The 14,741-nt window shown below is 42.4% G+C and overlaps 4 non-coding genes across 4 annotated transcripts; all 4 read right to left on the reverse strand.

Annotated features, from left to right (window-relative positions):
- Positions 1–2,656: 2,656 nt before the first annotated feature.
- On the reverse strand, positions 2,657–2,721 carry LOC148118072 (small nucleolar RNA SNORD109A). The gene has a single exon (XR_015736570.1). It is a non-coding gene; the product is annotated as a small nucleolar RNA SNORD109A (small nucleolar RNA).
- A 3,497-nt stretch (positions 2,722–6,218) lies between these two features.
- Positions 6,219–6,283, reverse strand: LOC148118073 (small nucleolar RNA SNORD109A). The gene has a single exon (XR_015736571.1). It is a non-coding gene; the product is annotated as a small nucleolar RNA SNORD109A (small nucleolar RNA).
- Positions 6,284–9,776: 3,493 nt separating this feature from the next.
- LOC148118074 (small nucleolar RNA SNORD109A) lies at positions 9,777–9,841 on the reverse strand. Its single transcript, XR_015736572.1, has one exon. It is a non-coding gene; the product is annotated as a small nucleolar RNA SNORD109A (small nucleolar RNA).
- A 3,471-nt stretch (positions 9,842–13,312) lies between these two features.
- On the reverse strand, positions 13,313–13,377 carry LOC148118075 (small nucleolar RNA SNORD109A). The gene has a single exon (XR_015736573.1). It is a non-coding gene; the product is annotated as a small nucleolar RNA SNORD109A (small nucleolar RNA).
- Positions 13,378–14,741: the final 1,364 nt, after the last annotated feature.

The following is a 14,741-nucleotide window of genomic DNA, read 5'->3' on the forward strand; positions in this document are numbered from 1 at the left end:
CATGCACTTTTATTTTCAGGAAAATCTGCAAAGGTTCCCCTTCAAATTTCATATTAGGTTACTATTATATAGGAGTCCAGATTGGTTCCACACATTCTCAATTTTCAGATTTTAGATCAAATGCTTTCTGCCAAACATATATGATCAACCTGCTATTTGCAGAGGCTCTCCATGAAATCAGACATGCTCAGATGCACCAGGAACCTGGAGATCTGACAAAAGAGTTGTGATCCTCACAGGGAGACATTTCTGATTCACACCAATTAAAGTCAGAATAGCACAACACTTCTCTCGCTTCTCGGTGCGCTAAGAAGCTACATTCAAGGGTGGACCCTGTTGCAATTCTCAGGAAGAGGACTGTCCCAAAGGGGTGGAAAGAAGTGCTGGGTGAATGGAGGTCAGGTGAAAAACCCTTGGATCATGAGGTGCTTGAAAAGAGAGCATCTTACATGTACCATCCTTCCAAAGGATTGAAACTGACGGTGGTTTGAACAGACAGTTTTGAATACCCTTCACACAAAAGAGGTCAGTCAATTGATACGTATGCAGTCGATGGTAATGTTTCTTTACCTTTTCACCAGCTGGAGAGAGGCATTCCCCAAAGAGACCTAATATGTCAAAGGACTGCAGAGTGATAGACTTGAGGATATGGGCAGGACCAAAGACATAATGGTCAGGAGAGTATCATCTTAGAAATTAGAGTTTGAGCAGTCACGAAGTCAAAGATGCTGACTTTTAGAAATGCCCAGTGTTAGCAAAAATCAGTGAGTCCAAAGACAGAGACTCAGTGCTTACCTTTTCTGCACAAAGAATAGGACGATCTCTGGCTTTCTGTCCTGTAACAGTAGAGAAATAAGAGTTATCATGGATGCTAAGTTCTCCGCACAACACTGTCTGCTTCGCCTTATGTGGAGTACCTAGCAAACTCAACCTTTCCAACCAACATTTACCTGTTTATTCCTTCCTGTAGTTTTGCTTGTCTTATCATGACCCTTTCATTCCTGTTTGCTTCTACTAATGCTGCCAGTCTCTGTCCTTTAGACCATAACCTAAGTGGAAACAATTGTTTTGCCTTTGATATACTCATGGCAGATGGACAGTAGCATGGGGAGGACATGGCACATATGGCTCCCACTCATTTGTCCTGACATCTTCTCTTCCACTTCTCCTAGCACACGGTATCTGCTTCACGAAGCATGAGGTCTAACAGTACCTATGAGGCTGCTTTCATATCTTTAAGAAGACATGGCCGAGCAAACATTTCCCTTGATGCGTATCATCCTCTGGTTCCTCCTGTGAAAAAGGTTTTCACCCTAGCACCGCGATGGCATTATGGAATGAGGGATGAAACAGAGACATCCATCCAAAAGTAGACAATGTCTGGACTTTAGGCACTCCACTTAATCCCAAGAAAGGGAGCAGCTTTGAAAATGTAATGTTTGCAAGACTTATTTCTCTGAAGGATAGGAAATGACAACATTAACTAAACTGGTGGATGGCAATCATCCATTCCTTTCCTAAGTTCTGTTTCCGAATGATGTATGTCATTTCAAGAGAAGGAGGTGTTCTCCATTCGAATTCCCTTCCCATGTACAGTGTTGGTGATCGTAGACAATCCCTTGATCTTTTCTGAAACCTAGGGATTTTCTTTCATCGTGTGTGTGTGTGTGTGTGTGTGTGTGTGTTATATGAAGCCTACCTCTGAATCATTTTCTGCTAGATGGGAATTGGGTGCTGAGTGAAGTATTTGCCTTCCCCCCCTGTTCCATGTAAAAACTTCAGGTGTCTGCTGCATTCTTTACGCTCCTCGTGGGCATGCTTCCCATTTCTTTCCCCAGCTGATTGGTTTGGAGGCCTGGCTGGAACTGAAACACTTGATGGACGTTGGAATTGTGTCTATGTGACAACCATACTCTTTGTGAATCTCTCAGCATGCAAATAGATCCAAACAATGTAAACAACGTGAAGGTCCCAACCTTTACAGAGGAGGCTGGTAAAAAGGCAGATTTGAGCTGGACTTTATCAGAAGGTTCTCTCAGTTTTGAATGAGAAATTATGACAGAAAGAGAGGATGGCTGAGAATATCCAGATCTGAAAAGCAACTGGCTATGGTGACTGCTGTGTGATATGACCATTGACATGAAGAATTGATGCACCATGCAGGATTATGATCTATTCAGAGACAACAAAGAGAAAAGGAATGACTCTCTCAATATGGGAAAGCATCAGGCATTGCTGCCTACATTGGGAAAGGCACAGGAATTCAAAAGGTCTCCAAATTTTGCAGGCAGGGTGGGCACGAGTCCTGCCATCTCTTCTTGCCCTCATCCCATTGTATATTTATGGCCAATTCATCAGAGAGGATCATTGAGATTCTCTGTAATGAATTCACCGCTTCCAACTCTTTTGAGTCTTTCTTTCAGGCATGTAACAGCCCATACCTTCAACTCAATGTACCCTCTAGGGTCTAGTACAGTGCTTCTCAGAGGCAGAATATGGCCGCAAAGAGCTGGACAGATGTCGCAGACAGCAAACTGCTCATCTCTCAAAATTTAGGAGATCAAAGCCCGTCTGCACTCTAACTGTCTTCCCTTAAAATGCAAGAGTGCTAGCCATGTTCTGGAAGCATCATGGTGGTCAAGATGGCCACTTCTCTGGACCTCAGAGGGGTTATGTGTGAGTCAATCAACGTCCTCAGAAACCTGTTGTCATCATCGATCCAGAGAAGGCAGCTTTTGACACATGAGCATTCCCAGTGACACTGGAAAGCAGTGAGAGATAGACTCTTTGGCTTTGAAGAGGAAGATCAGCATTGTGCAGCAGGCTTCTTTCTCAGGATCTCAACTGAGGTCAAGCATCAATGAGATCACAAAGACATTTTCTCCTATACTTTAGAGCCCATTTGTCATCAACACATATCAACACTCTACTGTGCCACACGAACCAAAAAAGAAAGATAAACACATCAAGAATTTTGAGGAGTCGAATTTGATCTTGACAACTAGCTTCATGGACAAAAAGAAGAAAAGTATAAAATAAAATGCACCAAAAATATAGGAGTGTACTTCATATGTTTCAAAGGGCAAAACTGGTACTGGATTTCTTGATTATCTAGTCAAGGTGGAAGGTTTTGATAGTTTTATATTCCTGCAACTTCAGTGTGTCTTCCTTATCATCACCATCATCATCATCATCATGATCATGATCATCATCATGATCATCCTCATCATCCTCATCCTCATCCATCATCATCATCGATCATATGAACACCATCATCATTGTCTTATGCCTTATCCTCCTCCCTGTCTACCACACAATTCTTTCCTCAGTTTACCTTTATGGACATTGCAGTTATTCCCACAAGTTTCCAGGTGGCTTTCATCATGAAATTCTTATCCTAACAACCTCAACTTCATGGCTTTACCGTACTGTTATCATGAGAGGAAACGCAGCAGAACCAACAAAAAGAGGCAGCTATCACCAATGAATTAAAATTCAATTTCATGTTTGTTATGGAGTGTTCTGTGTTTCTGTGGCTCTTGGGACACCATGCACTTTTATTTTCAGGAAAATCTGCAAAGGTTCCCCTTCAAATTTCATATTAGGTTACTATTATATAGGAGTCCAGATTGGTTCCACACATTCTTAATTTTCAGATTTTAGATCAAATGCTTTCTGCCAAACATATATGATCAACCTGCTATTTGCAGAGGCTCTCCATGAAATCAGACATGCTCAGATGCACCAGGAACCTGGAGATCTGACAAAAGAGTTGTGAACCTCACAGGGAGACATTTCTGATTCACACCAATTAAAGTCAGAATAGCACAACACTTCTCTCGCTTCTCGGTGCGCTAAGAAGCTACATTCAAGGGTGGACCCTGTTGCAATTCTCAGGAAGAGGACTGCCCCAAAGGGGTGGAAAGAAGTGCTGGGTGAATGGAGGTCAGGTGAAAAACCCTTGGATCATGAGGTGCTTGAAAAGTGAGCATCTTACATGTACCATCCTTCCAAAGGATTGAAACTGACGGTGGTTTGAACAGACAGTTTTGAATACCCTTCACACAAAAGAGGTCAGTCAATTGATACGTATGCAGTCGATGGTAATGTTTCTTTACCTTTTCACCAGCTGGAGAGGGGCATTCCCCAAAGAGACCTAATATGTCAAAGGAGTGCAGAGTGATAGACTTGAGGATATGGGCAGGACCAAAGACATAATGGTCAGGAGAGTATCATCTTAGAAATTAGAGTTTGAGCAGTCACGAAGTCAAAGATGCTGACTTTTAGAAATGCCCAGTGTTAGCAAAAATCAGTGAGTCCAAAGACAGAGACTCAGTGCTTACCTTTTCTGCACAAAGAATAGGACGATCTCTGGCTTTCTGTCCTGTAACAGTAGAGAAATAAGAGTTATCAGGGATGCTAAGTTCTCCGCACAACACTGTCTGCTTCGCCTTATGTGGAGTACCTAGCAAACTCAACCTTTCCAACCAACATTTACCTGTTTATTCCTTCCTGTAGTTTTGCTTGTCTTATCATGACCCTTTCATTCCTGTTTGCTTCTACTAATGCTGCCAGTCTCTGTCCTTTAGACCATAACCTAAGTGGAAACAATTGTTTTCCCTTTGATATACTCGTGGCAGATGGACAGTAGCATGGGGAGGACATGGCACATATGGCTCCCACTCATTTGTCCTGACATCTTCTCTTCCACTTCTCCTAGCACACGGTATCTGCTTCACGAAGCATGAGGTCTAACAGTACCTATGAGGCTGCTTTCATATCTTTAAGAAGACATGGCCGAGCAAACATTTCCCTTGATGCGTATCATCCTCTGGTTCTTCCTGTGAAAAAGGTTTTCACCCTAGCACCGCGATGGCGTTATGGAATGAGGGATGAAACAGAGACATCCATCCAAAAGTAGACAATGTCTGGACTTTAGGCACTCCACTTAATCCCAAGAAAGGGAGCAGCTTTGAAAATGTAATGTTTGCAAGACTTATTTCTCTGAAGGATAGGAAATGACAACATTAACTAAACTGGTGGATGGCAATCATCCATTCCTTTCCTAAGTTCTGTTTCCGAATGACGTATGTCATTTCAAGAGAAGGAGGTGTTCTCCATTCGAATTCCCTTCCCATGTACAGTGTTGGTGATCGTAGACAATCCCTTGATCTTTTCTGAAACCTAGGGATTTTCTTTCATCGTGTGTGTGTGTGTGTGTGTGTGTGTGTGTGTGTGTGTGTGTGTTATATGAAGCCTACCTCTGAATCATTTTCTGCTAGATGGGAATTGGGTGCTGAGTGAAGTATTTGCCTTCCCCCCCTGTTCCATGTAAAAACTTCAGGTGTCTGCTGCATTCTTTACGCTCCTCGTGGGCATGCTTCCCATTTCTTTCCCCAGCTGATTGGTTTGGAGGCCTGGCTGGAACTGAAACACTTGATGGACGTTGGAATTGTGTCTATGTGACAACCATACTCTTTGTGAATCTCTCAGCATGCAAATAGATCCAAACAATGTAAACAACGTGAAGGTCCCAACCTTTACAGAGGAGGCTGGTAAAAAGGCAGATTTGAACTGGACTTTATCAGAAGGTTCTCTCAGTTTTGAATGAGAAATTATGACAGAAAGAGAGGATCGCTGAGAATATCCAGATCTGAAAAGCAACTGGCTATGGTGACTGCTGTGTGATATGACCATTGACATGAAGAATTGATGCACCATGCAGGATTATGATCTATTCAGAGACAACAAAGAGAAAAGGAATGACTCTCTCAATATGGGAAAGCATCAGGCATTGCTGCCTACATTGGCAAAGGCACAGGAATTCAAAAGGTCTCCAAATTTTGCAGGCAGGGTGGGCACGAGTCCTGCCATCTCTTCTTGCCCTCATCCCATTGTATATTTATGGCCAATTCATCAGAGAGGATCATTGAGATTCTCTGTAATGAATTCACCGCTTCCAACTCTTTTGAGTCTTTCTTTCAGGCATGTAACAGCCCATACCTTCAACTCAATGTACCCTCTAGGGTCTAGTACAGTGCTTCTCAGAGGCAGAATATGGCCGCAAAGAGCTGGACAGATGTCGCAGACAGCAAACTGCTCATCTCTCAAAATTTAGGAGATCAAAGCCCGTCTGCACTCTAACTGTCTTCCCTTAAAATGCAAGAGTGCTAGCCATGTTCTGGAAGCATCATGGTGGTCAAGATGGCCACTTCTCTGGACCTCAGAGGGGTTATGTGTGAGTCAATCAACGTCCTCAGAAACCTGTTGTCATCATCGATCCAGAGAAGGCAGCTTTTGACACATGAGCATTCCCAGTGACACTGGAAAGCAGTGAGAGATAGACTCTTTGGCTTTGAAGAGGAAGATCAGCATTGTGCAGCAGGCTTCTTTCTCAGGATCTCAACTGAGGTCAAGCATCAATGAGATCACAAAGACATTTTCTCCTATACTTTAGAGCCCATTTGTCATCAACACATATCAACACTCTACTGTGCCACACGAACCAAAAAAGAAAGATAAACACATCAAGAATTTTGAGGAGTCGAATTTGATCTTGACAACTAGCTTCATGGACAAAAAGAAGAAAAGTATAAAATAAAATGCACCAAAAATATAGGAGTGTACTTCATATGTTTCAAAGGGCAAAACTGGTACTGGATTTCTTGATTATCTAGTCAAGGTGGAAGGTTTTGATAGTTTTATATTCCTGCAACTTCAGTGTGTCTTCCTTATCATCACCATCATCATCATCATCATGATCATGATCATCATCATGATCATCCTCATCATCCTCATCCTCATCCATCATCATCATCGATCATATGAACACCATCATCATTGTCTTATGCCTTATCCTCCTCCCTGTCTACCACACAATTCTTTCCTCAGTTTACCTTAATGGACATTGCAGTTATTCCCACAAGTTTCCAGGTGGCTTTCATCATGAAATTCTTATCCTAACAACCTCAACTTCATGGCTTTACCGTACTGTTATCATGAGAGGAAACGCAGCAGAACCAACAAAAAGAGGCAGCTATCACCAATGAATTAAAATTCAATTTCATGTTTGTTATGGAGTGTTCTGTGTTTCTGTGGCTCTTGGGACACCATGCACTTTTATTTTTAGGAAAATCTGCAAAGGTTCCCCTTCAAATTTCATATTAGGTTACTATTATATAGGAGTCCAGATTGGTTCCACACATTCTTAATTTTCAGATTTTAGATCAAATGCTTTCTGCCAAACATATATGATCAACCTGCTATTTGCAGAGGCTCTCCATGAAATCAGACATGCTCAGATGCACCAGGAACCTGGAGATCTGACAAAAGAGTTGTGAACCTCACAGGGAGACATTTCTGATTCACACCAATTAAAGTCAGAATAGCACAACACTTCTCTCGCTTCTCGGTGCGCTAAGAAGCTACATTCAAGGGTGGACCCTGTTGCAATTCTCAGGAAGAGGACTGCCCCAAAGGGGTGGAAAGAAGTGCTGGGTGAATGGAGGTCAGGTGAAAAACCCTTGGATCATGAGGTGCTTGAAAAGTGAGCATCTTACATGTACCATCCTTCCAAAGGATTGAAACTGACGGTGGTTTGAACAGACAGTTTTGAATACCCTTCACACAAAAGAGGTCAGTCAATTGATACGTATGCAGTCGATGGTAATGTTTCTTTACCTTTTCACCAGCTGGAGAGGGGCATTCCCCAAAGAGACCTAATATGTCAAAGGACTGCAGAGTGATAGACTTGAGGATATGGGCAGGACCAAAGACATAATGGTCAGGAGAGTATCATCTTAGAAATTAGAGTTTGAGCAGTCACGAAGTCAAAGATGCTGACTTTTAGAAATGCCCAGTGTTAGCAAAAATCAGTGAGTCCAAAGACAGAGACTCAGTGCTTACCTTTTCTGCACAAAGAATAGGACGATCTCTGGCTTTCTGTCCTGTAACAGTAGAGAAATAAGAGTTATCAGGGATGCTAAGTTCTCCGCACAACACTGTCTGCTTCGCCTTATGCGGAGTACCTAGCAAACTCAACCTTTCCAACCAACATTTACCTGTTTATTCCTTCCTGTAGTTTTGCTTGTCTTATCATGACCCTTTCATTCCTGTTTGCTTCTACTAATGCTGCCAGTCTCTGTCCTTTAGACCATAACCTAAGTGGAAACAATTGTTTTGCCTTTGATATACTCGTGGCAGATGGACAGTAGCATGGGGAGGACATGGCACATATGGCTCCCACTCATTTGTCCTGACATCTTCTCTTCCACTTCTCCTAGCACACGGTATCTGCTTCACGAAGCATGAGGTCTAACAGTACCTATGAGGCTGCTTTCATATCTTTAAGAAGACATGGCCGAGCAAACATTTCCCTTGATGCGTATCATCCTCTGGTTCCTCCTGTGAAAAAGGTTTTCACCCTAGCACCGCGATGGCGTTATGGAATGAGGGATGAAACAGAGACATCCATCCAAAAGTAGACAATGTCTGGACTTTAGGCACTCCACTTAATCCCAAGAAAGGGAGCAGCTTTGAAAATGTAATGTTTGCAAGACTTATTTCTCTGAAGGATAGGAAATGACAACATTAACTAAACTGGTGGATGGCAATCATCCATTCCTTTCCTAAGTTCTGTTTCCGAATGACGTATGTCATTTCAAGAGAAGGAGGTGTTCTCCATTCGAATTCCCTTCCCATGTACAGTGTTGGTGATCGTAGACAATCCCTTGATCTTTTCTGAAACCTAGGGATTTTCTTTCATCGTGTGTGTGTGTGTGTGTGTGTGTGTGTGTGTGTGTGTGTTATATGAAGCCTACCTCTGAATCATTTTCTGCTAGATGGGAATTGGGTGCTGAGTGAAGTATTTGCCTTCCCCCCCTGTTCCATGTAAAAACTTCAGGTGTCTGCTGCATTCTTTACGCTCCTCGTGGGCATGCTTCCCATTTGTTTCCCCAGCTGATTGGTTTGGAGGCCTGGCTGGAAGTGAAACACTTGATGGACGTTGGAATTGTGTCTATGTGACAACCATACTCTTTGTGAATCTCTCAGCATGCAAATAGATCCAAACAATGTAAACAACGTGAAGGTCCCAACCTTTACAGAGGAGGCTGGTAAAAAGGCAGATTTGAACTGGACTTTATCAGAAGGTTCTCTCAGTTTTGAATGAGAAATTATGACAGAAAGAGAGGATCGCTGAGAATATCCAGATCTGAAAAGCAACTGGCTATGGTGACTGCTGTGTGATATGACCATTGACATGAAGAATTGATGCACCATGCAGGATTATGATCTATTCAGAGACAACAAAGAGAAAAGGAATGACTCTCTCAATATGGGAAAGCATCAGGCATTGCTGCCTACATTGGGAAAGGCACAGGAATTCAAAAGGTCTCCAAATTTTGCAGGCAGGGTGGGCACGAGTCCTGCCATCTCTTCTTGCCCTCATCCCATTGTATATTTATGGCCAATTCATCAGAGAGGATCATTGAGATTCTCTGTAATGAATTCACCGCTTCCAACTCTTTTGAGTCTTTCTTTCAGGCATGTAACAGCCCATACCTTCAACTCAATGTACCCTCTAGGGTCTAGTACAGTGCTTCTCAGAGGCAGAATATGGCCGCAAAGAGCTGGACAGATGTCGCAGACAGCAAACTGCTCATCTCTCAAAATTTAGGAGATCAAAGCCCGTCTGCACTCTAACTGTCTTCCCTTAAAATGCAAGAGTGCTAGCCATGTTCTGGAAGCATCATGGTGGTCAAGATGGCCACTTCTCTGGACCTCAGAGGGGTTATGTGTGAGTCAATCAACGTCCTCAGAAACCTGTTGTCATCATCGATCCAGAGAAGGCAGCTTTTGACACATGAGCATTCCCAGTGACACTGGAAAGCAGTGAGAGATAGACTCTTTGGCTTTGAAGAGGAAGATCAGCATTGTGCAGCAGGCTTCTTTCTCAGGATCTCAACTGAGGTCAAGCATCAATGAGATCACAAAGACATTTTCTCCTATACTTTAGAGCCCATTTGTCATCAACACATATCAACACTCTACTGTGCCACACGAACCAAAAAAGAAAGATAAACACATCAAGAATTTTGAGGAGTCGAATTTGATCTTGACAGCTAGCTTCATGGACAAAAAGAAGAAAAGTATAAAATAAAATGCACCAAAAATATAGGAGTGTACTTCATATGTTTCAAAGGGCAAAACTGGTACTGGATTTCTTGATTATCTAGTCAAGGTGGAAGGTTTTGATAGTTTTATATTCCTGCAACTTCAGTGTGTCTTCCTTATCATCACCATCATCATCATCATCATGATCATCCTCATCATCCTCATCCATCATCATCATCAATCATATGAACACCATCATCATTGTCTTATGCCTTATCCTCCTCCCTGTCTACCACACAATTCTTTCCTCAGTTTACCTTAATGGACATTGCAGTTATTCCCACAAGTTTCCAGGTGGCTTTCATCATGAAATTCTTATCCTAACAACCTCAACTTCATGGCTTTACCGTACTGTTATCATGAGAGGAAACGCAGCAGAACCAACAAAAAGAGGCAGCTATCACCAATGAATTAAAATTCAATTTCATGTTTGTTATGGAGTGTTCTGTGTTTCTGTGGCTCTTGGGACACCATGCACTTTTATTTTTAGGAAAATCTGCAAAGGTTCCCCTTCAAATTTCATATTAGGTTACTATTATATAGGAGTCCAGATTGGTTCCACACATTCTTAATTTTCAGATTTTAGATCAAATGCTTTCTGCCAAACATATATGATCAACCTGCTATTTGCAGAGGCTCTCCATGAAATCAGACATGCTCAGATGCACCAGGAACCTGGAGATCTGACAAAAGAGTTGTGAACCTCACAGGGAGACATTTCTGATTCACACCAATTAAAGTCAGAATAGCACAACACTTCTCTCGCTTCTCGGTGCGCTAAGAAGCTACATTCAAGGGTGGACCCTGTTGCAATTCTCAGGAAGAGGACTGCCCCAAAGGGGTGGAAAGAAGTGCTGGGTGAATGGAGGTCAGGTGAAAAACCCTTGGATCATGAGGTGCTTGAAAAGTGAGCATCTTACATGTACCATCCTTCCAAAGGATTGAAACTGACGGTGGTTTGAACAGACAGTTTTGAATACCCTTCACACAAAAGAGGTCAGTCAATTGATACGTATGCAGTCGATGGTAATGTTTCTTTACCTTTTCACCAGCTGGAGAGGGGCATTCCCCAAAGAGACCTAATATGTCAAAGGACTGCAGAGTGATAGACTTGAGGATATGGGCAGGACCAAAGACATAATGGTCAGGAGAGTATCATCTTAGAAATTAGAGTTTGAGCAGTCACGAAGTCAAAGATGCTGACTTTTAGAAATGCCCAGTGTTAGCAAAAATCAGTGAGTCCAAAGACAGAGACTCAGTGCTTACCTTTTCTGCACAAAGAATAGGACGATCTCTGGCTTTCTGTCCTGTAACAGTAGAGAAATAAGAGTTATCAGGGATGCTAAGTTCTCCGCACAACACTGTCTGCTTCGCCTTATGCGGAGTACCTAGCAAACTCAACCTTTCCAACCAACATTTACCTGTTTATTCCTTCCTGTAGTTTTGCTTGTCTTATCATGACCCTTTCATTCCTGTTTGCTTCTACTAATGCTGCCAGTCTCTGTCCTTTAGACCATAACCTAAGTGGAAACAATTGTTTTGCCTTTGATATACTCGTGGCAGATGGACAGTAGCATGGGGAGGACATGGCACATATGGCTCCCACTCATTTGTCCTGACATCTTCTCTTCCACTTCTCCTAGCACACGGTATCTGCTTCACGAAGCATGAGGTCTAACAGTACCTATGAGGCTGCTTTCATATCTTTAAGAAGACATGGCCGAGCAAACATTTCCCTTGATGCGTATCATCCTCTGGTTCCTCCTGTGAAAAAGGTTTTCACCCTAGCACCGCTATGGCGTTATGGAATGAGGGATGAAACAGAGACATCCATCCAAAAGTAGACAATGTCTGGACTTTAGGCACTCCACTTAATCCCAAGAAAGGGAGCAGCTTTGAAAATGTAATGTTTGCAAGACTTATTTCTCTGAAGGATAGGAAATGACAACATTAACTAAACTGGTGGATGGCAATCATCCATTCCTTTCCTAAGTTCTGTTTCCGAATGACGTATGTCATTTCAAGAGAAGGAGGTGTTCTCCATTCGAATTCCCTTCCCATGTACAGTGTTGGTGATCGTAGACAATCCCTTGATCTTTTCTGAAACCTAGGGATTTTCTTTCATCGTGTGTGTGTGTGTGTGTGTGTGTGTGTGTGTGTGTGTGTGTTATATGAAGCCTACCTCTGAATCATTTTCTGCTAGATGGGAATTGGGTGCTGAGTGAAGTATTTGCCTTCCCCCCCTGTTCCATGTAAAAACTTCAGGTGTCTGCTGCATTCTTTACGCTCCTCGTGGGCATGCTTCCCATTTGTTTCCCCAGCTGATTGGTTTGGAGGCCTGGCTGGAAGTGAAACACTTGATGGACGTTGGAATTGTGTCTATGTGACAACCATACTCTTTGTGAATCTCTCAGCATGCAAATAGATCCAAACAATGTAAACAACGTGAAGGTCCCAACCTTTACAGAGGAGGCTGGTAAAAAGGCAGATTTGAACTGGACTTTATCAGAAGGTTCTCTCAGTTTTGAATGAGAAATTATGACAGAAAGAGAGGATCGCTGAGAATATCCAGATCTGAAAAGCAACTGGCTATGGTGACTGCTGTGTGATATGACCATTGACATGAAGAATTGATGCACCATGCAGGATTATGATCTATTCAGAGACAACAAAGAGAAAAGGAATGACTCTCTCAATATGGGAAAGCATCAGGCATTGCTGCCTACATTGGGAAAGGCACAGGAATTCAAAAGGTCTCCAAATTTTGCAGGCAGGGTGGGCACGAGTCCTGCCATCTCTTCTTGCCCTCATCCCATTGTATATTTATGGCCAATTCATCAGAGAGGATCATTGAGATTCTCTGTAATGAATTCACCGCTTCCAACTCTTTTGAGTCTTTCTTTCAGGCATGTAACAGCCCATACCTTCAACTCAATGTACCCTCTAGGGTCTAGTACAGTGCTTCTCAGAGGCAGAATATGGCCGCAAAGAGCTGGACAGATGTCGCAGACAGCAAACTGCTCATCTCTCAAAATTTAGGAGATCAAAGCCCGTCTGCACTCTAACTGTCTTCCCTTAAAATGCAAGAGTGCTAGCCATGTTCTGGAAGCATCATGGTGGTCAAGATGGCCACTTCTCTGGACCTCAGAGGGGTTATGTGTGAGTCAATCAACGTCCTCAGAAACCTGTTGTCATCATCGATCCAGAGAAGGCAGCTTTTGACACATGAGCATTCCCAGTGACACTGGAAAGCAGTGAGAGATAGACTCTTTGGCTTTGAAGAGGAAGATCAGCATTGTGCAGCAGGCTTCTTTCTCAGGATCTCAACTGAGGTCAAGCATCAATGAGATCACAAAGACATTTTCTCCTATACTTTAGAGCCCATTTGTCATCAACACATATCAACACTCTACTGTGCCACACGAACCAAAAAAGAAAGATAAACACATCAAGAATTTTGAGGAGTCGAATTTGATCTTGACAGCTAGCTTCATGGACAAAAAGAAGAAAAGTATAAAATAAAATGCACCAAAAATATAGGAGTGTACTTCATATGTTTCAAAGGGCAAAACTGGTACTGGATTTCTTGATTATCTAGTCAAGGTGGAAGGTTTTGATAGTTTTATATTCCTGCAACTTCAGTGTGTCTTCCTTATCATCACCATCATCATCATCATCATGATCATCCTCATCATCCTCATCCATCATCATCATCAATCATATGAACACCATCATCATTGTCTTATGCCTTATCCTCCTCCCTGTCTACCACACAATTCTTTCCTCAGTTTACCTTTATGGACATTGCAGTTATTCCCACAAGTTTCCAGGTTGCTTTCATCATGAAATTCTTATCCTAACAACCTCAACTTCATGGCTTTACCGTACTGTTATCATGAGAGGAAACGCAGCAGAACCAACAAAAAGAGGCAGCTATCACCAATGAATTAAAATTCAATTTCATGTTTGTTATGGAGTGTTCTGTGTTTCTGTGGCTCTTGGGACACCATGCACTTTTATTTTCAGGAAAATCTGCAAAAGTTCCCCTTCAAATTTCATATTAGGTTACTATTATATAGGAGTCCAGATTGGTTCCACACATTCTTAATTTTCAGATTTTAGATCAAATGCTTTCTGCCAAACATATATGATCAACCTGCTATTTGCAGAGGCTCTCCATGAAATCAGACATGCTCAGATGCACCAGGAACCTGGAGATCTGACAAAAGAGTTGTGAACCTCACAGGGAGACATTTCTGATTCACACCAATTAAAGTCAGAATAGCACAACACTTCTCTCGCTTCTCGGTGCGCTAAGAAGCTACATTCAAGGGTGGACCCTGTTGCAATTCTCAGGAAGAGGACTGCCCCAAAGGGGTGGAAAGAAGTGCTGGGTGAATGGAGGTCAGGTGAAAAACCCTTGGATCATGAGGTGCTTGAAAAGTGAGCATCTTACATGTACCATCCTTCCAAAGGATTGAAACTGACGGTGGTTTGAACAGACAGTTTTGAATACCCTTCACACAAAAGAGGTCAGTCAATTGATACGTATGCAGTCGATGGTAATG

Source organism: Myodes glareolus, chromosome 24, assembly GCF_982192425.1.
Source record: "Myodes glareolus chromosome 24, mMyoGla1.1, whole genome shotgun sequence".
Taxonomy (NCBI): domain Eukaryota; kingdom Metazoa; phylum Chordata; class Mammalia; order Rodentia; family Cricetidae; genus Myodes; species Myodes glareolus.